The following is a 25203-nucleotide window of genomic DNA, read 5'->3' on the forward strand; positions in this document are numbered from 1 at the left end:
CACAGTCACACACAAACACACACTCATACACATGCACACACACACACACACACAAACTCACACACACACTCACACACATACATGCACACACACACACTCACACATACATGCACACACACACTCACACATACTCGCACACACGCACACGGACTCACACACAAACACACACTCACACACATACACACACACACACTGACACACATACACACTCACACACTCACACATACACACACTCACATACATGCACACACACACATACATGCACACACACACACACTCACTCACATACAAACACACACACTGTCACACACACACAAACACACACACACACACACTCACAAATACACACATACACTCACACTCACACTGTCACACACACACATACACAAATACACACACAAGCACACACACACACTCACACACAAACACACAAACTCACACACACACACACACAAACTCACACACACACACACACACACACATACATGCACACACACACACTCACACACACACATACTCACACACACACACACTCACACACATACATGCACACACACACACTCACACACATGCTCGCACACACACACACTCACACACATACACACACACACACTCACACACACACTCACACACATCCCCATCTGTCTGCAGCCTACCATTCTGTTTTTTCCTCCTTTTGATATTTACCCAGCTCCCTGCGAATGCATCCATGTCATTCACCCCAAACCCTCCTTGTGGTTGCAAATTCCACAGCCTTCCAACTCTCTGAAGAGGTAAAGACACTCCTTATGTACTGCCTGTTGGACTTATTGGTGACTATCTTATATTTATGGCTCCTGGTTTTGATCTCCTCTCCATGTGGAAAGATCTGGCTTTGAATCCACATTTATATTTCAAGTTGAAAGCTGGAGCGATCTTTACTGATACTTGACATAAAATGAATGATAAAACATTATGACTATTGATCTTCATTTATGATGCATGAATCAAGTAGACTTGATTTTTGATCTTGTCCATTCTTAAGCGTAGGACTGAGGGATTACGAGACAGGGATCCTCGACTGTGATTCCAGGACTCCTTTCGGGATATGTAAGATGGTTCCAAGGGATCCATCAAAAATAATCAGGAAACTGGGAAAAAAAAATACGACATGCACCCATAAATTAACTGCTTACAACATGGAAGAACTATTTGTTTGAGTGAGTTTGCCTACTTAAATAGGGTCCATGCGTTCTGAAACTAATTTGCTGCCATCTTCTCTTAATGCCTTTGTATTCTCAGGCAGCCTATACAAATTGACAGGTACTGTCCCCAGAGGTAACTCATAACACCTAGATCTTGATTAACTAGATCAAAAATAATAATTAATAAATATTCAATTGTATAACCGGGCGGCATGGTGGCACAGTGGTTAGCACTGCTGCGTCACAACACCAGGGACCCAGATTCAATTATGGTCTTGGGTGACTGTGTGGAGATTGCATGTTTGCCTCGTGTCAGCATGTCTTTCCTCCAGGTGCTCTGGTTTCCTCCCACAGTCCAAAGATGTACAGGTTAGGTGGATTGGCCATGCTAAATTGCTCCTTAGTGTCCAAAGATCTGCAGGTTAGGATGGATTGGCCATGTTACATTGCCTGCCCCTTAGTCTCCAAAGATATGCAGATTAGCTGGATTGGCCAGGCTAAATTGTCCCTTAGTGTCCAAAAATGTGTATTTTAGCTGGATTGTCCATGCTAAACTGCCCTTTAGTGTCCAAAAATGTGTAGGTTAGCTGGATTGGCCATGCTAAATTGCCCCTTAGTGTCCAAAGATGTGTAGGTTAGCTGGGTTGGCCATGCTAAATTCATCCTTAGTGTCCAGAGATGTGTAGGTTAGGTGGATTTTCCATGCTAAATTGCCCCTTAGTGTCCAAAGATATGTAGGTTAGCTGGGTTGGCCATACTAAATTCATCCTTAGTGTCCAGAGATGTGTTGGTTAGGTGGATTTTCCATGCTAAATTGCCCCTTAGTGTCCAAAGATATGTAGGTTAGCTGGGTTGGCCATGCTAAATTGCCCCTTAGTGTCCAAAGATATGTAGGTTAGCTGGGTTGGCCATGCTAAATTCATCCTTAGTGTCCAGAGATGTGTAGGTTAGATGGATTATCCATGGTAAGTGTGTGGGGTTACAGAGATATGGTGGGGGTGAAGGCCTGTGTAAGATACTCTGTCAGAGATTCGATGCAGACCCGATGGGCCAAACGGTCTCCTTCTGCACTGTAGGGGTTCTATGATGATGAAGAGGTAAAGGCATTTCGGATAGATTCTGAGCTTGCAAACATTATGCCTATTTTCATTGCCAGTAAACAAGTAAAGGCTTGCAATATAAATTCCATTTTTCTTTTAAAATAAAACCTTCAAGCTTGATGGAATAATAGACACAATATCTGTTTCTGCTGTTTTATGGATATCTAATAGGTACAGCAGCACCACCTGGTGTGGGCACAAGCAATTGTGCTTTGGTTTGAGATGAAGCTTTTATTTATCCATAACAGATTTTCAGTCCTTTTTTTTTCCTGTTTAGGAAACATGAAAAGCAACCATGTATCATAGCCGTTTGTTATGCAGAATCGGAAAAAGAAAATCATTAGCTCTGCAGAAGATTTCCTCAGTCTGCTAAGATGTGAGGTCTCTGAGGATTGTAACTGAAGTTTAAATTAATATGAAATATGAACTGTGGTGGCTTATTGAATACTATTAAAGAGACATCATTTTTTCTTTAACTACTCCAAATCGAAGGTGCTCTCATTGGTTGTTTGCTTTCCTCTTGCTGTAATTTCCCAGAGTGTATCTTTAGAACCAAAGATTCCCGACAGGGCAGAAGGAGGCCATTCAGCCCATCTCTCCAAAGGAACATCTCTGTTTGTGCAGACCAGTGCCCAGAAGGTCGGAGAATCCCAGGAACAGGGAGAATCCGGCCTCAGATGGACTAGGCATCTTTGAATGCTCGATTCAATATGCAAATCTGGTTCCCAACTTCACTGGGCTAGACCCTCACCTGTGATTCTCCAGATGCACAGCTACCCCAGTGCGATATGTGCCAGGTGCAAAGTGGCCAGAAAATGGCGGTTGTTATGTTTCCTTGCTCTTGACTCCTCGACTGAAGAGAAAAAAAATGATCTTTCTCTGATAAATCAGATGGTTTTGAATCTTTGGAATTCTCTACCCCAGCAGAGCTTAACAGATTTCTAATTACTAGTGACTTAAAGGGATATAGGGATAGTGTGGTAAAGAGGTATTGAAGTAGCATGATAAGCCATAATTGTATTGAATGTTGTAACGGGCTCGATGGGTTGGATCGCCACTCCTGCTACTATGCTCCTATATTCCTATCCTAAAAATAACTTTAAAAATCCTCTAAACCTCCATCCAATTCCCCTTCCGAAGTCAACACTAGGAGATAAGTTTTTTTTAAATTCATTTGTGGGACATGGGTGTTACTGGCTGGGCCAGCATTTATTGCCCATCCCTAGTTGCCCGAGGGCAGTTGAAAGTCAACCACATTGCTGTGGATCTGGAGTCACATGTAGGCCAGACCAAGTAAGGACGGCAGATTTCCTTCCCTAAAGGACAATTGTTGGAGGTGGAGACCAAGGGGATTCTCTTTGGTAAGCAGCAAGCCACAGTTTATTTTTGTAGGACTAGATAAAACATTCCTGCTTATGCTTCAATGGTAATTCTCTGAAAAATAATGTACATGAATGCTCTGGAAGCAGCTCGCCGCTGGCACAAATGAACAGATTACAGCCACTGGTTGGTTTGCCCATCTGCTCCTGAGAATTGCAAATGGGGTCTGGTAACTGGCAGGGGGTCTTAATTACAAATGTTGTAGGCAGGAATGGTGGGCACCTATTTACAGGCTTATCGATAAAATTGCACCCAATTAACTTTTGGCACTCAAAAGCCAGCTGCTGTTCCAACTGAACGATGCCTCAAAACAGGGTGATCGATAATTGAGAATTAATCCCATTAAATGTTAATCTTCATGGAATAACTTTACAGCATAGGAAGGGACCAACTGGTCTTTGCCAATGCTCATGCTCCATCCAAGGCTGCTCCTACTTTAGTTCATTATTATATTATTTATTTCATTATTTTATTATCCAGAATTAAGAAATCATAGAAACCCGACAGTGCAGAAGGAGGCCATTCGGCCCATCGAGTCTGCACCGACCACAATCTCACCCAGGCCCTACCCCCACATATTTTACCCGCTAATCCCTCTAACCTACACATCCCAGGACTCTAAGGGGCAATTTTTTAACCTGGCCAATCAACCTAACCCGCACATCTTTGGACTGTGGGAGGAAACCGGAGCACCCGGAGGAAACCCACACAGACACGAGGAGAATGTGCAAACTCCACACAGACAGTGACCCGAGCCGGGAATCGAACCCGGGACCCTGGAGCTGTGAAGCAGCAGTGCTAACCACTGTGCTACCGTGCCGCCCTAAGAATCGACTGATGACCATGAAACCATTGCCGATTGTCGGAAAAACCCATCTGGTACACTAATATCCTTTAGGGAAAGAAATCTGTTGTCCTTACCTGACCTGGCCTACATGTGACTCCAGAGCCACAGCAATGTGGTTGACTCTCAACTGCCCTCCAAGGACAAGTAGGGAAGGGCAATAAATGCTGGCCCAGCCAACGACGCCCATGTCCCATAACTGAATTTTTTAAAAAACCACAGCAAAAATTATATTCTATTCCTTCCTCCCTCATGTAATTGTTTGGGAATTTCACAGTAACTACATTGCAGCGTAATGTAAGCTTTACTTATGGCTAATAAATAATAAATAAATACATAAAATAAGGTGTCTTCCCTGAAATAGAATGTTCCAATCAGGAGATGTGAAAGGATCTTCACTCATTCCTATCTGGTAAGATATTGTGATTTGAGAATTACCTCACAGGACCTGCAACATCAGCGTATTAAACATTTCATTAAGACTATAACGCGGGTCATAATAAGCTTGAAAAACGTTACCCCCCTAACGAATCATGCTTCTGTACTTCTGATGCTAGTTGTTGGTCTTGATGTCACTTTATTAAAATAATATGTAATCATCTTAAAGGCAACTTTACAATTGCTTTATCCGTTATAAGTTGCCTGTAAACGTGACAGGAATAAAGACATCAGAATCTGGAATGCAGCAATCACGTCAGATGCACAGTGGAAGCTGTTAACTTCTACAAAGCTGCACCTTGGCAATATTCACTGTCTCTCTGCAGAGTCCAGGTTGATTTGCGTTTCAAATGATGATTTTTTAATGGTTTAGATCAGCTATTACACATGCAGGCAGGAGTTATGTGCGTACAATGTTCTCCGAGGATGCATAGTGTTCCTTCTGCACCTCTCATTGCGGGTTACACTTGCGTACTGTCATCATTTCTGTGGGATTTCCTCAATTATTGCTCCCAATGATATTCTAACTGACTTTATTCATGAGACGTATCATATCGAAGTAGAGAAAATCAGGTTTTCATTCCAAAATTCACTGTGGCACAGAAAAATAAATGTAGTCAGTTGGTCAGTAAGGACTTTTTGAGGGGAGTTCAATTCAGATTACATAGAATTACATAGAATTCACAGTACGGAAATTCACAGCACCTGATGCCTACCCCATGTCTCTTCATTTAACCATTTTAAGTTTAAGTATTAGTGTCACAAGTAGGCTTACACGAACACTGCAACAAAGGTACTGTGAAAGTCCCCTAGTCGCCACACTCCGGCACCTGTTCGGGTACACTGAGGGAGATTTTAGCATGGCCAATGCACCTAACCAGCACGTTTTTCGGAGTGTGGGAGGAAACAAGAGCACCCGGAGGAAACCTTCACAGACACGGGGAGAACGTGCACACAGATAGTGGCCCAAGTTAGGAATCGAACCCGGTCCCTAGCGCTGTGAGGCAGCAATGCTAACCACTGTGCCACCATGCCACCCAACCGTTTTGGCATATCCTTCCATTCCCATTCCCCTCATGTGCTTTTCAAAGCTGACGACTGGTATAACTCAAATAGGGTTGGCTGCACATGCACGACCACAATATCGGAGCAGAGGTCTACATTCACATTTTGGCATTCCCTATCGAGAGAAAACGAGGACCACAATTAAACCTGAGCTTATTCTGACTGCTTCTTAAGCAGTTTCAAAATGTTAAACGAATAAAACATCTTTCAGCTTTCAAGGAAAATATAGAAATACAGCTGCAAGATGCAAGAGCTTAAATGAGATTGTCTGGTTCCTTTTATCATCAATAGAAACTGAACCTGGACAAAGTAGGCTTCTAAAATTACAAAATTGCCCGTAGGCCAAAAAATAAAGCCCGGTGATATTTGCTATTTCTTTTCACAACAGTGCAGTGGCTGAAGCCAATTTGACTGATCCCACTTCTCACTCGGAGTGGAACTCTCTTTGCTTGTGGCATGGTGGCACAGTGGTTAGCACTGCTACCTCACAGCACCAGGGACCCGGGTTCAATTCCCAGCTTGGGTGACTGTCTGTGTGGAATCTGCATGTTCTCCCTGTGTCTGCCTGTGTTTGCTCTGGTTTCCTACCACAGTCTGAAAGAGGTGCTGGTTAGGTGCATTGACCCAAACGGGCGCCGGAGTGTGGTGACTAGGGGAATTTCACAATAACTTCATTGCAATGTTAATGTAAGCATTACTTGTGGCTAATAAATAAACTTTTTTTAATTTGATAGACACCTAACAAAGCCAGTCTGTCTCAAAATATTCACAATTTCTATTTGCATGCATCTACCAAATTATAAGCAGTAGATCAGTGACTCCACACTAAGTCTCACAGGAAAATATTCTGCCCAACAGAATTAAATGCCCAGGTGAGCTAGGGTTGAAACTGTGTACTGTTCAGATTTAAAATATATGGGTAGCACGGTGGCACAGTGGTTAGCACTGCTGCCTCACAGCACCAGGGACCCGGGTTCGACTCCCAGCTTGGGTCACTGTCTGTGTGGAGTTTGCACATTCTCTCTGTGTCTGCATGGGTTTCCTCCGGGTGCTCCGGTTTCCTCCCAAATTCCAAAGATGTGCAGGTTAGGTATATTGGCCATGCTAAATTGCCCCTTAGAGCCAGGGGGACTAGCTAGGGTAAATGCATGGGGTTATGGGGATAGGGCCTGGGTGGGATTGTGGTTAGTGCAGACTTGATGGGCCAAATGCACTGTACTGCACTGTAGGATTCTATGATTCTATTCTATGAAAATATCTACAGAAAATGCATTCACCAATTCCAAGCTGAGCCAGCTGCAAGTTGCAACTTGATTTGGGCCCCTTCTAGACCCTTACCTTAAAGCAAAATCTTCTTAAATTCTTTCTGACTTAGGAAGAAAAGTTGACAAATGGATGAATGGGAAAATGAATGACAGATATGGAATTGTCACCAATGAATCCAATATGGAACTCAAGGGAAACTTCTGCATAAGAACTTGAGATATCGGAACAGGAGTAGACCAGATGGCCTGTCGAGCCTGCTTGGCCATTCAGTACAATCATGGCTGACCTTGGACATCAACTCCACTTTCTGCCTACTCCATGTATCCCCGGTTCCCTGAGAGATCAAAGACCTGTCTATCTCAGCCTTAAACATATTCAATGATGGTGCATCCACAATCCTCTGGGGTAGAGAATTCCAAAGATTCACAATCCTTTGAGTGAATCAATTTCTCCTGATCTTGCCCCTAAATGATTGGCCTCTTGTCCTGAAACAGTGCCCCTTGTTCTCGATTCCCCAGCCAGGGGAAGCAATCTCTCAGTTTCTACCTTGTCAAGCCCCGTATGAATGGTGAATCAAGGACATTGCATCTCAAAATTCTAAACTCCAGAGAATATATCCCAATTTACTCATCTTTTCACAATTGTATTCATTCTTCGCATCCCAGAGTCCAAGCGAGGAAACATTTGCTCTACCACCTCCAATGCAAGTACCTCCTTCCTTAGATATGGAGAGCGAAGTTGCACACAGTATCACAGCCCCTTATAATTGTAATAGGATTTCTTTATTCTTGTACTCCCATTTCCTTGCAAATTGGGCCAATGTGCAATTTACTTTCATAATCGCTTGTTGTCCAGCATGCCAACTTCCTGTGTTCCCTGTATGAGTACACCCAAGTTTTTCTGAACATTTACAAGTTTCATATCTTTTATAAAATATTCTGCTTTTCTATTGCCACCAAGTTGAATAACCGCACATGTCCCCACACTATAATCCATCTGCCACAATGTTGTTCATTTGCATAACCAATCTATTGCTACAGTGAATGGAGCTTTGGCTGAGTGCCAAGTTCTTCATTCTTGCTGGCATTGGGACGGGTAAGGATGAAATCGGAGAGTCTCGCCCAGTATCGCTTTTCAGCCTCTATGTGCCCTCCTCACAATTTGCATTTCCATCGAACGTTGCATCATCAGCAAACTTAGATATATTACTCTCTGGAATAAAATCAAAACACTGCAGATTCTGGAATCTGAAACAAAGCAGTAAATGCTGGAAAAACTCAGCAGGTCTGGCAGCCTCTCCAAAGTGTCATACGGACTCAAAGCATTCTCTGAATTACTACCTGAGCCACGTGCGAATTGGCATAGGGATGAGAGAATTAGGGAGGTAAACAGGTGGCTAAAGGACTGTGCGGCAAAGAGGGGTTCCATTTCATGGGCCATTGGCATCAGTATTGGAACAGGAGGGATCTGTGCCATTGGGACAGTCTTCACCTGAGCCTATCTGGGACCAGTATTCTAGCAGAAAGGATAAATAGAGTGGTCACAAGGACTTTAAACTAGCAAGTTGGGGGGGAGGGTGAAACCACGGGAAGTACAATGGTTAATGGGAAGAAAAGCAGCAGGTTAGCATGTGGGGAGGAGGTCTCAACTACATGGAGAATTATGAAAAAGGAAGGAGAACTCAGGAGGTGTTATTAATGGACGAGTTAGGATTCAACAAGAGGGTATAAAAACTCGCATAAGAGCACTTTACCTAAATGCTTGTTGCATTCATATGTCAGTGAGTTGACAGCACAAATTATTTCAAAGGAGTATGATTTTACAGCCATCACGGAGACATGGGGTGGGACTCTCCCAAAAAAATTCTAAGCGTCGAATTTACGTAAAAACTGAAGAAATTTACGTTGGTTTTCAGTGGGAGTTCAGAGAAGAACCTCCCACACTCTGTGCACTGCAGAGAGCAACAGCAAGATTCACTCCAGAATTCAGGGGGCGGGGCCTATCCCCACCAAGGAGACCGGCAGCATAGCACTGAGTGGGCCATTGTGCATGTGCCGATCTGTCAGTACCGAAATCAGCGCAAGCGCAGTAGTCCCTGTCTGCTGGCCTCCTGATTGTTGGCCAGCCTCGCAGCTTTCAAATGCTGGCTCTCCGCCCCACATGACCTGATAACTCACCCCCATGCATGTTCAGCCCAGCCTCGACCCCACCCCCCCGGACCCCCATCGCCCCGATCACTCCTCCCCGCCCCCCCTCCCGCGATCCCCCCCACCGGTAGTCCTGAACCCCTCCCACTGATCCCCTTGCAGAGTGGCAGCGGGACCCCCCACCACCGGTCGCCAGATCAGGTCTTGATTCCACTAGGCCCCGGAACCCCATATACCCCAGAACCCCATACGCCCCGCTCCCTTGGCACTGCCTGTACCTGATGGGCAATGCCAAGGTGCCTCCTGGGCATTGACGCTTTCCCCCTTGGGCAGTGCCACGAGGCACAGGCTGGCTAATGTTTTAGTGCAGAGGGATGGGAGAATCACCCCCATGGTTGCAGGGTGGTCATGACTGGGAGTTAAATATTCAAGGGTATCAGACTATTCGAAAAGACAGACAGGGAGGTACGGGAGGAGGGGTAACTCTGAAATTTAAGGATGACATCAGGGCAGTAGTGAGAGATCATCTCGATTCCATGGAGAATAAAGGTTGAATCCATTAGGGTGGAAATTAGAAATAGTAAGGAGAAAATGTCAAAGGTAGGCATAACCTACAGACCACTAAATACTAACTTCACAGTGGGGCGAGCAATAATTGATGCAAGAAATAACTGATGCATGTAAAAATGGTGCGGCAGTTATCGTGGGGGATTTTAACCTACATGTCGATTGGTCAAACCAGGTCAGTCAAGGCAGCCTTGAGGAGGAGTTCATAGAATGTATCCATGATAGCTTCCTTGAACAGTATGTAATGGAACCTACGAGGGAGCAAGTTATCCTAGATCTGGTCCTGAGTAATGAGACAGGAATAATTAATGATCTCACAGTTAGGGATCCTCTCAGAAGGAGCGATCACAGTATGGTTGAATTTAAAATACAGATGGAGGATGAGAAGGTAAAATCCAATAACAGTGTCTTGTGCTTAAACAAAGGAGACTACAATGGGATGAGGGAAGAGTTGGCAAAGGTAGACTGGGAGCAAAGACTCTATGGTGGGATAATTGAACAACTTTCAAAGTGATTTTTCACAGTGCTCAGCAAAAGTATATACCAGTCATAAGGAAGGACTGTAGAAAAAGGGATAATCAGCTATGGATATCTAAGGAAATAAAGAAGAGTATCAAATTGAAAGAAAATGCATACAACGTGGCAAAGATTAGTGAGAAGCTAGGGGATTGGAAAATCTTTAAAGGTCAACAGAAAGTCAACAGAAAAAAACTATAAAAAGTAAGATGGATTATGAGAGTAAACTAGCTCAGAATATAAAACCAGATAGCAAAAGTTTCGACAAGTATATAAAACTAAGAACAGTAGTTAAGGTAAACATTGGTCCTTTAGAGGATGAGAAGAGGGGATTTAGTAATGGGAAATATGGAAATGGCTGAGGCATTGAATAGGTATTTTGTCTCTGCCTTCAAAGTGGAAGATACAAATAACATGCCAAAATTTGATGACAAGAAGGCTATGGCAGGTGAGGACCTAGAAATTATCATTATCACTAAAGAAGCAGTGTTAGGTAAGCTAATGGGGCTAAAAGTAGACAAATCTCCAGGCCCTGATGGAATGCACCCCAAGGTGCTAAAAGAGATGGTGGGGGAAATAACAAATGCACTCGTGGCAATTTACTAAATTTCGCTGGATTCTGGGGCTGTTCTGGAAGATTGGAAAACAGCAAATGTGACGCCACAGTTTAAAAATGGAGGAAGACAAAAGGCGGGTATCTATTGGCCAGTTAGCTTAACTTCTGTAGCGGGGAAAATGCTTGAATCTATCATCAAGGAAGAAAAAGCGTGACATCTGGATAGAAATTGTCCCATTGGACAGACATTGCGTGGGTTCATGAAAGGCAGGTCATGTTTAACTAATTTAGTGGAATTCTTTGAGGACATTATGAGTGCGGTGGACAATGGGGAACTGGTGGACATGGTGGATCTGGAATTCCAGAAGGCATTTGACAAAGTGCCGCACGAAAGGCTGCTGCATAAGATAAAGGTGCACGGCGTTACTGGTAATGTATTATCATGGATCGAGGATTGGTTAACGAACAGAAAGCAAAGAGTGGGGATAAGAGGGTGTTTTTCAAGCTGGTGATCAGTGACTAGTGGTGTGCCTCAGGTATCAGTGTTGGGACCGCAATTGTTTACAATTTACATAGATGATTTGGAGTTGGGGACCAAGTGTAGTATGTCAAAGTTCGTAGGTGACACTAAGATGAGTGGCAGAGCAAAGTGTGCAGAGGACACTGAAAGTTTGCCAAGGGATATGGATAGTTTAAGTGAGTGGGCAAGGGTCTGGCAGATGGAGTACAATGTTGGTAAATGTAAGGTCAACTATTTTGGTAAGAAGAACAGCAAAATGGACTATTATTTAAATGATAAAAAATTGCAGCATGCTGCTGTGCAGAGGGACCTGGGTGTCCTTGTGCATGAATTGCAAAAAGTTGGTTTGCAGGTGCAGCAGGTAATGAAGAAGGCAAATGGAATTTTGTCCTTCATTGCTAGAGGGATGGAGTTTAAAAACAGTGAGGTTATATTGCAGCTGTATAAGGTGCTGGTGAGGCCACACCTGGAGCACTGTGTACAGTTTGGTCTCCTTACTTGAGAAAGCATATACTGACACAGGAGGGGATGCAGACGAGATTCACTAGGTTGATTCCGGAGTTGAGAGGGTTGGCTGATGAGGAGAGATTGAGTAGACTGGGACTATACTCATTGGAATTCAGAAGAATGAGAGGGGATCTTATAGAAACATCTAAAATTGTGAAGGGAATAGATAAGATACAAGCAGAGAGACTTTTTCCACTGGCGGTTGAAACTAAAACTAGGGGGCATGGCCTCAAAATAAGGGGGAACAGATTTCGGACTGAGTTGACAAGGAACTTTTTCACTCAAAGAGTTGTGAATTCCCTGCCCAGTGAAACAGTTGAGGCTACCTCGTTGAATGTTTTTAAGGCAAATATAGATAGATTTTTGAACAGTAAAGAAATGAAGGATTATGGAGCGGGAGGGCAAATGGAGTTGAGTCTACCAAAAGATCAGCACTTATAATATTGAATGACGAGCAGACTCGAGGGGCCAGATGGCCTACTCCTTCTCCTAGTTCTGAGATTCCTTTTATGCTCATCAATTCTATTTTCTCTGTCCACAGGTGCTGCCAGACCTGCTGAGTTTTTCCAGCATTTTCTGTTTTTGTTGCGTTACTCAGTTTCTTTGTCCAAATTATTAGAGTAGATTATAAATAACTGAGGGTCCAACACTGTGGCGCCTCAGTTAGCTACAGCCTGCTGACTTGAAAATATCCCATTAACACTATTCTCTGTTTTTGTCCATTAACTAATCCACCATCCATGCAATACATCACTTCACGCCCCCCCCCCCACACACACCCCCCCACACACACCCCCACACCAACCCCGCAACCCTCTGAGCCTTTATTTTACGTGTTTCAGTTTGTGTAACATCTTATTGAATGTTTTTTGGAAATCCATGTACACTACATCTATTGTTTCCCTTTTATCTACTCTATCAGTTACATCCTCAAAAAATACTTGAATAAGTTTGTCAAACAGGATTTCTCTTTCATCCAAATACGTTGAATTGTATTTTTAGTTAGAATGTGCTTTTCTAAATATATTGTCAAGGTTTCCTTAGATTAGAATGCAGCACTTTTCCGATGACTGTTGCATCCTGTTTGTCTTTCCCTCCTCTCGTGAATAGATGGGAGCATTCCCAAGCATTTCTGAAATTGGCATCCAGCCAATACTCCGTTCACTGCAGAGGGATGGGAAAATCCCGCCAGTCTGAACAGCCGTCGTACTCTGGCCCGCAAGCTTTATTCCGAGAACAGTTAAAATGTGGAACTCATGACTTCAGGAGTAGTTGAGACAAATAGAATAAATACTTTGAAGAGGAAGCGAGATTACTACATGAGGGAGAAGGAAAATTGAAGGTGTATGCTGATTGAATTTGATAAAGTGGAATGGGAGAGACTTGCGTGGAGCAAAAACACCAATTAGAGGAGTTGATCAAATGGACAATTTCTGTGCGACATATTTTATGTAATTCGATGTAGAACACAAAATGGTAAATGAAAGCTGAATTAAATTCGGAAATTAGTGATAGACTGGCCTCTATAGGTCCATCCTGCAGAGTTCATAGAATCCCTACAGTGCAGAAGAAGGCCATTTGGCTCATGGAGTCTGCACCGACCACAATTCCACTCAGGCCCTGCATTCCCCTATTCCTGTCACCCCACGTATTTACCCTGCTAACCCCCTGACAGTAGGGTCAATTTATAATGGCCAGTCAACCCAACCCACACATCTTTGGACTGTGGGAGGAAACCAGAGCACCCGGAGGAAACCCACGCAGATACGGGCAGAATGTGCAAACTGCACACAGACAGTGATCCAAGCCAGGAATCGAACCCGGGTCCCTGGTGCTCTGAGGCAGCAGTGCTAACCACTGTGCCACCGTGCCGCCCATACAGTTCCATCAATTGTCAAAGTTACTCGAGAGGAATTAGCGTTACCAGGTGATTGATCTGTGCACAGAAGTCTGGAGAATGGCAAGTTCATTTTCCACATTCTGAACTTGCAAAGATACTTTTTCTAACCAGGTGAAGGTAACAGATTGGAGAAATAATCAATCCAAAAAGTGAATGTTAGGCATGCCAAACCCATTAGGCAAATCCATGACTCATTAAAAAACACACAAAAATACAAATGAGAAAAGATCATGTTGTACATCAAGTTCATTCCATTCTGAAACCATATTGAGAATTCCCTTCTCGTGCTCCAGTTCCGTTTTCATAGCTTTGCTGGAGGTGCTACAGGAGTAGCATATAACAGTACAGATCAGATTTCTTTACTGTGTTGGAGTTAGACAAACCCTCGGGAAATTCCTGGACCATGTACCTTTGTTTTATCAATTCCCCTTCTCATAGGAACCATAGCAGCTCCTCTTCAATCAAATCCAAATCATTAAACCTGCTCTGGGCATCTATTGCACATCTCCATTATTCTGTGAGGGAAAGAAAAAAATAGTTGTTTATTTCTTTTTAACCTATGCTCCAGTTCAGATGTACAGATGCAGCTTCTGAGCCGCACCAACACAATCACAGGTCCCAGTCCCATATGAGAACTACGCTTTGTTAGTTTATTTCAACTGAGGGAGTGACAGAACTGCTACCATTCGACTTGGCGTCCCAGGCTTAACAAAGGGAAAACGTGCCCATGGTTCCCGCTCTTAACCAGCCTACTAAAGTCTCTACTGGAGGTGAACCTCCCATCCATTGATTCTGTCTACACTTCCCGCTGCCTTGGAAAAGCAGCCTGCATCATCAAAGACCCCATGCACCCTGGACATACTCTCTTCCACCTTCTTCCATTGCGAATAAGATACAAACTTCTCAGGTCACATACTAGCCGACTCAAGAACAGCTTCTTCCTTGCTGCCATCAGACTTTTGAATGGACCAACCTTATATTAAGCTGATCTTTCTTTGCACCCTAGCTATGACTGCAACACTACATTCTGCACTCTCACCTTTCCGTCTCCCTTATGTACTCTATGAACAGTATGCTTTATCTGTATAGTGCGCAAGAAACAATACTTTTCACTCTATCCCAAAACATGTGACAATAATATATCAAATCAGGAGGGAGGCACTGATATAGTGGTATTGTTGCTGGACTAGTAATTCAGAGACCAAGGATAATGTTCTGGGGACTCGGATTCAAATCCCACCACAGCAGATGGTGAAATTTGAATTCAAGAAAAGTCTGGAATTAAATGTCTACCGATGACCATGAAACCATTGCCGATTGTTGTAAAAGCCCATTTCGTTCACTAATGCCTTTACAGAAGGAAATCTACCGATCTTACCTGGTCTGGCCTGCATATGACTCAGTAAGAAGTCTAACAACACCAGGTTAAAGTCCAACAGGTTTATTTGATAACAAAAGCCACAAGCTTTCGGAACAGGCTGTCCCTTCGTCAGGTGGGTGGGAGTTCTGGAGAACTCCCAGCAGAACTCCCACCCACCTGACGAAGGGACAGCCTGTTCTGAAAGCTCGTGGCTTTTGTTATCAAATAAACCTGTTGGACTTTAACCTGGTGTTGTTAGACTTCTTATTGTGTTTACCCCAGTCCAACGCCAGCATCTCCACATCATGACTACATATGACTCCACAGCAATGTGGTTGACTTTTAACTGCCCTCAGGGATGGACAATAAATGTTGGCCCAGCCAGCGACGCCCACATCCCATGAATGAATAAAACACAAATCAAATCAACCATATTCCCAAGAACAAGATCAAGCTCAGCTATGATGTTGTTTATATTTTAACATTCCTGTCAATGATATATATCGATTATAGACCAGAGGCGTGCCATCCAACCATGCTGTAAATCGTGACGCGGTCAAATAACTGTTTCGTTTTGCAGCTGTTCAAAGATTCCAATGAGGCGGGGCTTCAAGATGTTCAACCCCACAGTTAGTTCTCTTTATTAAGGGTAAATCTGTCTAGGCTCTGGTACATTTCTTCCAACCAATCAAATTTAGTTCCAGAGCGACATTTTCCCGTCCAGCCCGCCACGGGAATCGTAGCGGGCGTGGCGGAGGGGAGGGGCGGACCATGCAAACATCCGTTGACCTCAGGCGTGATTTTCCGGCCTTGGGGCGAGCGTGGCCGGAAAATCCCACCCCTAGTGTCATGCTTTCACTCCAGCGTCTTACATTCCCTCTGGAAGTTAAAGATGAAACACCCTTGAACTGACGGGCTCTTAGTAGTCTCGAAATGCTAATTGATACCAACAATCCACTGAAAGAAAATCTCAAGTTCAGCCAAGATGTAGTTAGTATTCAGAACATTTCTTTGCTGTTTGGCTCATGTCAGCAATGATTAATTTTTATTGTTCATTCTGCTAAGTAAAATACAGCTTGAAAGGGGATGTCTCCCATCTACCTGGCCGTTGACAGTCCCTGTTATTGGAACACTGTTACCATCCCTTTTTCCAGCAAATGACGATCCCATGGTGCTTCTTGTTGGCTGGAGCTTACCTTCAGTTTTATAGTTCATGAAAATTTATAGAGAAGATGCTGTTTATTATCAGAAAGGCCTGTCGCGTTGTTATTTATTTATTGAACTCTTTGGAAGTTTCAGTTTTTATACAAAAACAAATCCTCGATTCATATTTTTCAATGGGAAATGCCCACCACTGTTAATATTAAAGCTTTATGCAGCCGCTGAAGTGCTGAAGAAACATTCAAGGACTCACAATTATTTCCACAGCTTTTTCCCCTATTTTAAAATCCTGAAGCGTCTTCTCGTTTGCCAGTCTGTTTTCCCCCTCCTGTTTATCAATAATACATCTGATGTGCATTTCCTTCAGATGTGGGTTGCTTTCTGATCAAAGATGCAGCTTTCAGATATTTATTTCGTTGTCTTTAATAAAGAATGAAAGAACGTGTGATGGGTGCCTGTCCTTCACATTGAGTATCTAATAGGTACTGTGATAAAACAACAAAGCTCATTACTCTTCACTCTTGACGCATGGGTGACAACTGCAAATAATGCATCAAATAGAATAATTGCTTTTGTGATCTCAAGTGTATAAATGCTGAATTGAACATTCACATTTGATATAGTTTGCAATACATTTAGAAAGTCTGAATGCAGTGAACTTCCAACAAACATTCCGAGAAGGTTATTTTAAGATATATAATTGAGAAATTGTAATAAATTATTTTTGCTTGTCTGTGATGCAAATGAATTTCATGGCATAAAGAGAGAAAGTTGTACATTGGGAAGGATAGTGCAGTTCAGACTTATTCAAATCTGTGATTAAAACGGTACTGTTTTCTAGGTGATGGAGTTATTCAAGCCTTGAAATGCATTTCCAAGACAGGCACAAGAGAATAGATTTTTGGAGACTCTGAAGTGTTGAACACATCGAGTCATAGGTGGGACTTTACAGTCTTGCTCGTCCCAAAACAGCAAAATCCCACCCAAGGTCAATGGACCTTTCCATTTTCCGCCTCTTGCCCGCTCTGATTCCCGTGGCGGGCGGGGCGGTATAATTCTAGCCATAACGCCATAGAGATATACAGCACAGAAAAAAAGCTCTTTAACCCATCATTTAGGTTTATTTATTAGTGTCACAATAGGCTTACATTAACACTGCAAAGAAGTTCCTCGCACCTCAACCAGTTTGCTTTCATTTTATTTAATTTTTAACTGTTCTCTACCTTTTCTTTCTTTATTGTCTTTATTCCCCCCAACTCTTTCCCCTATTTTGTCCCCCCTTTCCTTACCTTTTCTCCCATTTTGCTTCCCCTTTCCCCCTTTTTCTCAATTTTACCTCTCTCCCATCCATCTTCCCCTCCCCACATCTTCATCTGTCATAGCTTACCCTCTGATTTCAGCTTCTACGCTATTTGGCCATTCACACCTCCAATTCTCTCTATGGACTGCCATTAGCAGCCTTTCCCCTTGTTTTTGTGGATATGACTCATCTTTCATTCCTTCACCCTTCAGTATAAATATCTCCCTCTTTCTACGCCTTTTAGCTTTGACAAAGGGTCATTTGGCTCTTTTCTCTCCTCACAGATGCTGCCAGTCCTGCTGAGATTTTCCAGCGTTTTCTCTATTGCTTATACACATCTCTGATGGTGGGATGGTATTTGTTGATGTCATCATATAGTTGTTTCAATGATTGTTCGCCATGAGTCCAAAGGAAGAAAATGTCATCGATGTATCTAGTGTATAGCATCGGTTGAAGGTTCTGTGCGGTGAAGAGGTCTTGTTCGGACCTGTGCATAAAGATGTTGGCATATTGAGGTACGAATTTGGTCCCCATGGCTGTTCCGTGTGTCTGGATGAAGAACTGGTTGTTGAAGGTGAAGACGTTGTGGTCCAGGATGAAGCGGATGAGTTGTAGAATTGCATCTGGAGATTGGCAGTTGTCGGCATTGAGTACTGAGGCAGTTGCAGCAATGCCATCGTCATGGGGAATGCTGGTGTAGAGTGTCGAGACATCCATTGTGACGAGGAATGCTCCTGGTTCAACTGCTCCGAGGCATGGTACATTGGTGAGACCATGCAGACGCTACGACAGTGAATGAATGAACACTGCTCAACAATCACCAGGCAGGAGTGTTCCCTTCCAATCGGGGAACACTTCAGCAGTCACGGGCATTCAGCCTCTGACCTTCAGGTAAGCGTTCTCCAAGGCAGCCTTCACAACACATGACAACGCAGAATCGCTGAGCAGAGACTGATAGCCAAGTTCCACACACATGAGGACGGCCTCAACCGGGATCTTGGGTTCATGTCACACTATCTGTCACCCCCACGACTTGCCTGGGCTTGCCAAATCTCACTAACTGTCCTGGCTGGAGACAATACACATCTCTTTAACCTGTGCTTAACCCTCTCTCCACTCACATTGTCTGTACCTTTAAGACTTGATTACCTGTAAAGACTCGCATTCCACCTATTATCTTGTAAATTGAGTTTGTGTCTTTATATGCCCTGTTTGTGAACACGAGTCCTCACTCACCTGACGTAGGGGCTTGGGGCTCCGAAAGCTTGTGCTGCCAAATAAACCTGTTGGACTTTAACCTGGTGTTGTGAGACTTCTTACTCCAACTATGATAACAGAAAGAAGATCCATATCTGATCTGAACTGGATAGAATGCTAGTAGGTTCCTATTACTCGATATAACACATTATTGTGATACTGTTGGTCCAATCTTTAACAATTTCACTGGAAGTTTGTCAAATTTGGATTCCCATTGTTACAAATGCTGAACTCCAGAAGGCTCTTACATTTTAAACTGTCTCCTTTAGTTCAAAGTTAAATGAAGTCGTGTGGAGTGGGGGGTATGTGACCTCATACAAAATTTTCCCAGAGACAAGAAATCTGCCCAAAGACAAGCCCATGTGATCTGGTTGCTATGGGGAAAGGCCAAGGGTCAAAACTTTTTGGAAGCAAGGTGAAAGCTTTAATACCCAAGCACAAAAGGGGAGGCAGCTGTTCTTCCTGCATCCAGGTTCACAGATTCTTGGGGATGAATTTTCCCATTCAGGAATCATAGCGAGCGAGGGGTGGACGATGGAAAGATCCATTGACCTCAGGCAGGATTTTCTAGTTTCAGGGCCATCGCGGCCAGAAAATCCCACCCTTGGAGTCAGCCAGAGAGTTTTGAGGGAAGACGACCCACAACAGATATTGCTATGACTGGCAAAGGGAAAGGATTGTCTTTGGGTTAACCATCAGGCCGAGGACTGGTGAGGATGGAACTTATTTTGGAGGGAATAAGTATTCTGAAGAGTTAAGGACCACAGAATCACCAGAAGGTATCTTGCAACGGGAAGCCCAAAGGGTTGAGTGGAAGGGGACTTTGTTTAATGGAACTCTGGAAGGTTCAATCCAATTAAGTAGGGAGCAGGGGTCAGAGTAGAACTAGGAGGAGCTTTGGACCTTAAACTCAAAACGATACGTTGATGGAGAGTACAGTGTGATATATAAAAATTGTACAGTGTTTCAGTTGTGTTAAGAACTTGCCAGGGAGGACCTTTCCTCAAGTGTAACATATTAGTGGCTTGCCAAGTAATGTTTAATCAACGATGACTTTACTTTGTTTGTTCCAGTAAAAATTTTGAAACCCTGTTGTGCATTCATTCATGTTGGTCACTGTGAAATCCTTTGAAGAGTTATTGGTCTCTATGGGGATCATGACACCATGCTCTTTATACCTATAATAAGGAGGATCTTTAACAAATGCCATCGATTTAAGATAATTGTCTAAAGAATAAAGAGGTAATGAGAAAAAATTGCTTTTTGGGGTGAATTCTTATGGTGAGAATTGACTGACAGGAGAGTGGGAGCAGAATCAATGGTAACATTTCAATAAGGACATGAAGGCAAAAGCATGGGAATGGGTCTGATTAGATAGCTGATTCAAAGAGCTGGCATAGTTTGATTTGATTGGATTTATTATTGTCACATATATTAGTATACAGTGATAGGTATTATTTCTTGCCGCTATACAGACAAAGAATACCGTTCATAGAAAAGGAAAGAAGGGAGCTCAGAATGTAGAGTTACAGTCATAGCTAAGGTGTAGAGAAAGATCAACCTACTGCGAGGTAGGTCCATTCAAAAGTCTGACAGCAGCAGGGAAGAAGCTGTTCTTACGTTGGTTGGTACGTGACCTCAGAATTTTTCCCGACGAAAGAAGGTGGAAGAGAGAATGTCCGGGGTGCGTGGGGTCCTTGATTATGCTGGCTACTTTTCCGAGGCAGCGGGAAGTGTAAACAGAGTCAATGGATGGGAGGCTGGTTTGCGTGATGGACTGAGCTTTATTCGTGACCCTTTGTAGTTCCTCGCGGTCTTGGGCAGAGCAGGAACCATACCAAGCTGTGATGCAATCAGAAAGAATGCTTTCTATGGTGCATCGTAAAGGTTGGGGTGAGAGTCATGCCAAATTTCCTTCGTCTTCTGAGAAAGTAGAAGCATTGGTGGGCTTTCTTAACTATAGTGTCAGCATGGAGGGGGGTTACCAGGACAGATTGTTGATGACCTGGACACCTAAAAACATGAAGTTATGATGAGCTGAAAAGCCTCTTTCTCTGTTGTATGACTGTATCATTCTGTGTTTTGGTCTGGAAGTGAGTTAAGGTTAATCGTTCAATTATGCATTGACTCTTTATTACTATTTCACTGTTTGGTTGAACTCCGATAAGATTTGTGGATTAGTTTTCCATAATTATAGAAATAACAGTTACTTAGAAATGATTGGAAGGCCATAATGAGACTGAAGGGCTTAGTTAATGTAAAAAGCCTCAAGAGTCAAGTTTGAGTGCTTTAAACCCATTGTCAGAAGCTGCTGTTAAAATATAACTTGGATATAATTTCAGAGTTCTTCTGTGGCATCAGCCTCACCTCATTTGTGGCACCCCAGCTTCCTCAGGGACACTGAGAAATAAACTGCCTTAATTAATAGTGATGTACCTGATACAATTTTGTTAACATGTTATCTTAGGAAATAACAATTGGGTTACATAAGTATGCTGCATCATATAAAGTATCATTTTAGGAACTGAGAAAGCCGGGGTTGTAGAAAGAAAAAATTTCCATTGAGACCGTGGGTGAGATTTTCTGGTCCCACCCGTTGTGGAAATCGGAACAGGCGGGACATAAAATTCAGCGGACCATTCCAAGGTCTATCGACCTTGGGCGGGAATTTCCGGTCTTGGGGGGGCGTGCAAGTGGCTGGAAAAACCTGTCCCGTGTCTCTCATGGACTCAGGACATGTCAAAGCAATTCACAGACAAGAAAATACTTTGATCACTGTTGCCATGTAAAAAAAACACAACAGTTAATTTTCACATGATGTCACTCATAGAAACATAGGGGGCAAATCTCCCAAAAAGAATTTCGGTGCTGAATTCGCGGGAAAACTGGTGTAAATCATGATTGTTTTCTCAGTGGGGGTTCAGACTCGAATCTCCCACACTCTGTGCAATGCAGAGCTCATGATTATGAATATCATTAAAAGCTGGGGGGAGTGGGGCCTATTCACACCGGAGTTTGACAGTTCCAGGCCTCTGCCCATGCGCAGTGGCCCAGAAGTGTCAGCCTACAGTTTACTGGCCAGCTCGATCACTGGCCAGCCCGGGACCCTCGCAGTGCTGCCCCCACAGTCCCCCCACAGCCTGGTCGCGGCTCCCACAAGCATTCCCAGGCCATCCCCGAACTCCCTCGTCCAGGAATGCCCCAATCTCCAGCTCTTCCCCCCAAAGCAGTGACAATCCCGCCCCCCCCGCCCCCCCTATGGGAGACAGACCCTTCCAGCAGATACCCCCAAACACCGAGAGACCCCCCCGTAGCAGATCCCCTCCCCATGGGAGGCAGAACTCCCCCCCCGGTTGACCACCCCTCCCAAGCCAGCCCGAATCACTGGCCTGCCTCCAGTCTTGATCAATCCGAATACAAAGTGGCAGCAGGGCCCCCCATCCCCACCAATCACCCCCTAGGCTCCACCCCCAGCTGGCCCTGCCCCCTCGGCCCCGGCCCAGCAGACCACAACCCCTTGTTATTGTCCCATGCCCGGTGGGCAGTGCCAGAGGTCACAAGCTGGCACTGCCAAGGTGCTCATGCCTAGGGGCCACCACCACCCCCACAACCCGACCCCTGGGGGGCCCTGATTGCCCCTCCTTCACTCCAATGGTGTTGGGCTACTAGTTCCCTGAAAGTGGGGAGCTGGTCTGAACCCTGCCAGAGTGAAATTGTACTGGCGAGGTGGGAGATGCTAGGGGTCCCAGAGACTTCAGTCCCAGGCCCGATAATCACATTTAAATGAGATTTAAAATAGAGTAAAATGACTTACCTGCTGTTCCTGCTGATTTCCTGTGTGGTCCCGACTGCGCTGGATATCCGACGCTGGAAGATGCACACGCATCGGGAACACATGCACGAATCTCACAAATTAGAGTCATAGAGGTTTACAGCATGGAAACAGGCCCTTCGGCCCAACTTGTCCATGCTGCCCTTTCTTTTTTAAAACCCCTAAGCGTTTGCCCGCATTTGGCCCATATCCCTCTATACCCATCGTACCCATGTAACTATCTAAATGCTTTTTAAAAAGATAAAATTGTACCCGCCTCTACTACTATGTCTGGCAGCTTGTTCCAGACATACACCACCCTCTGTGTGAAAAAATTGCCCCTCTGGACACTTTTGTATCTCTCCCCTCTAGTTGCCCTCTCGTTTTAGACTCCCCTACCTTTGGGAAAAGATATTGGCTATCTAGCTGATCTGTGCCCCTCATTATTTTATAGACCTCTATAAGATCACCCCTAAGCCTCCTACGCTCCAGAGAAAAAAGTCCCAGTCTATCCAGCCTCTCCTTATAACCCAATCCATAAAGTCCCGGTAGCATCCTAGTAAATCTTTTCTGCACTCTTTCTAGCTTAATAATATCCTTTCTATAATAGGGTGACCAGAATTGCACACAGTATTCCAAGTGTGGCCTTACCAATGTCTTGTACAACTTCAACAAGTCATCCCAACTCCTGTATTCAATTGGCCGACACACGATTCTCCTGGCCCGCCAAGGTAAAAAATTAGTGCGGCATGATGGAAGAATCGCCCCCATACAAAATAACAGCAGGAGTAGGCCATTCAGCCCTTTGAGCCTGCTCCACCATATGATCATGGCTGATCCTTCATCTCAATGTCATACTCCTGCACTGTCCCCATACCCCGCGACACCTTTAAAATGTAGAAATCCATCTATTTCCTTCTTAAATATATTCTGTGACTTTGCCTCCACAGCCTTCTGAGGTAGAAAATTCCATAGGTTCAGCACCGTTTGGTTGATGGAAAACTGCTGGCCAGAACATCTGGAGAATATCCCTGCTCTTCTTAGATGAGGACTTCTGCTGTTTGCCTCGTGGGTTATTCGGGGATAAAAATGAAAATGCCAGAAATGCTCAGCAGGTCACCCCAGTTTCTGGGGAGAGAGAAAGAGAGTTAATCCTTCAGGTTGGTAACCTTTCATCAGACCTTTAATGAGGTGAACAGGGCCTCAGCTTAACATTGCATCAGAAAGACGGCTCCTCCAGCAGCGCAGCACTCCCTCAGTATTGCACATCATTAACCCCTGTTCAAGTCCCTGGAGTGGGGTTTCAATTCCCCAACTTTCTAACTCACATAAACAAAACTGACAACAGATTATTATAACAAAAACAGAAAATGCTGAAAAATCTCAGCAGGTCTGACAGCATCTGTGAAGAGAGAATAGAACCAATATTTTGAATCTGGATGACCCTTCATCAGAGCTAAAGTTTGTTTTTAGTGATAGATAGTATAAATCTTTAGCCATTATGGAATAGAATTTAACATGCCTGACACTCATTTCTCGGGAATACCAATTTAGCAGAGATACGTATTTGAATCACGGAATCTCAGAATCCCTACAGTGCAGAAGGAGGCCATTCAGCCCATGAGGTCTGCACCAACCACAATCCCACTCAGACCCTATCCCCTTAACCCGAAGTATTTACCCTGCTATTCCCCCTGATTCTATGGGGCAATTTACCATGGCCAATCAACCTAACCCGCACATCTCCAAAGATGTGCGGGCTAGGTTGATTGGCCATTCTAAATTGCCCCTTAGTGTCCCGGGATGCATAGGTTAGAGGGGTTCGTGGGTAAAATATGTAGGGATATGTGGAAAGGGCCTGGGTGGGATTGTGGTCGGTGTACACTCGATGGGCCGAATGGCCTCTTTCTGCGCTATAGGATTCTATGATTCTAATATCTTTGGATTCTGGGAGGAAATTGGATGCAGTCCCGAGAGCAGAACCCTCGGAAGGGGCAAACATGGAGGGCAATGCCCTGGAAAGTTGTAGATAACTTACAAAGAACCCTTTCTTATTGCAAGGGATTTGTTTGTTATTGGTTAAAGGACAGCATTAGCTGTTGGTACTGTTTACATTATAATTACTAGTTTATGGTTGTTGTGAGTTGTTTGCAACCTTGGAAGGCTAGTTGTGGATAACTCACAATGCACACTGGCTGTTATTGTGCCATGTTGTTTGTGCTACTGTATTAAAATGGTGTGTTTATTGCTGATACTGTGTTATATTGGGTGTTATCTTTATAATTTATTATTATGAGATGGCATTTTGAAAGTGTAATGTATTT

General features: G+C 43.9%; 1 protein-coding gene across 1 annotated transcript in view; it reads left to right on the forward strand.

Moving 5' to 3' along the window:
- The window catches only part of LOC144499985 (zona pellucida sperm-binding protein 3-like), a 111292-nt gene that overhangs the window by 75773 nt on the left and 10316 nt on the right, over nucleotides 1-25203 (forward strand). The gene's annotated exons all lie outside the window — the stretch shown is intronic.

This window comes from Mustelus asterias, chromosome 10 (genome assembly GCF_964213995.1).
Source record: "Mustelus asterias chromosome 10, sMusAst1.hap1.1, whole genome shotgun sequence".
In the NCBI taxonomy this organism is placed as follows: Eukaryota; Metazoa; Chordata; class Chondrichthyes; order Carcharhiniformes; family Triakidae; genus Mustelus; species Mustelus asterias.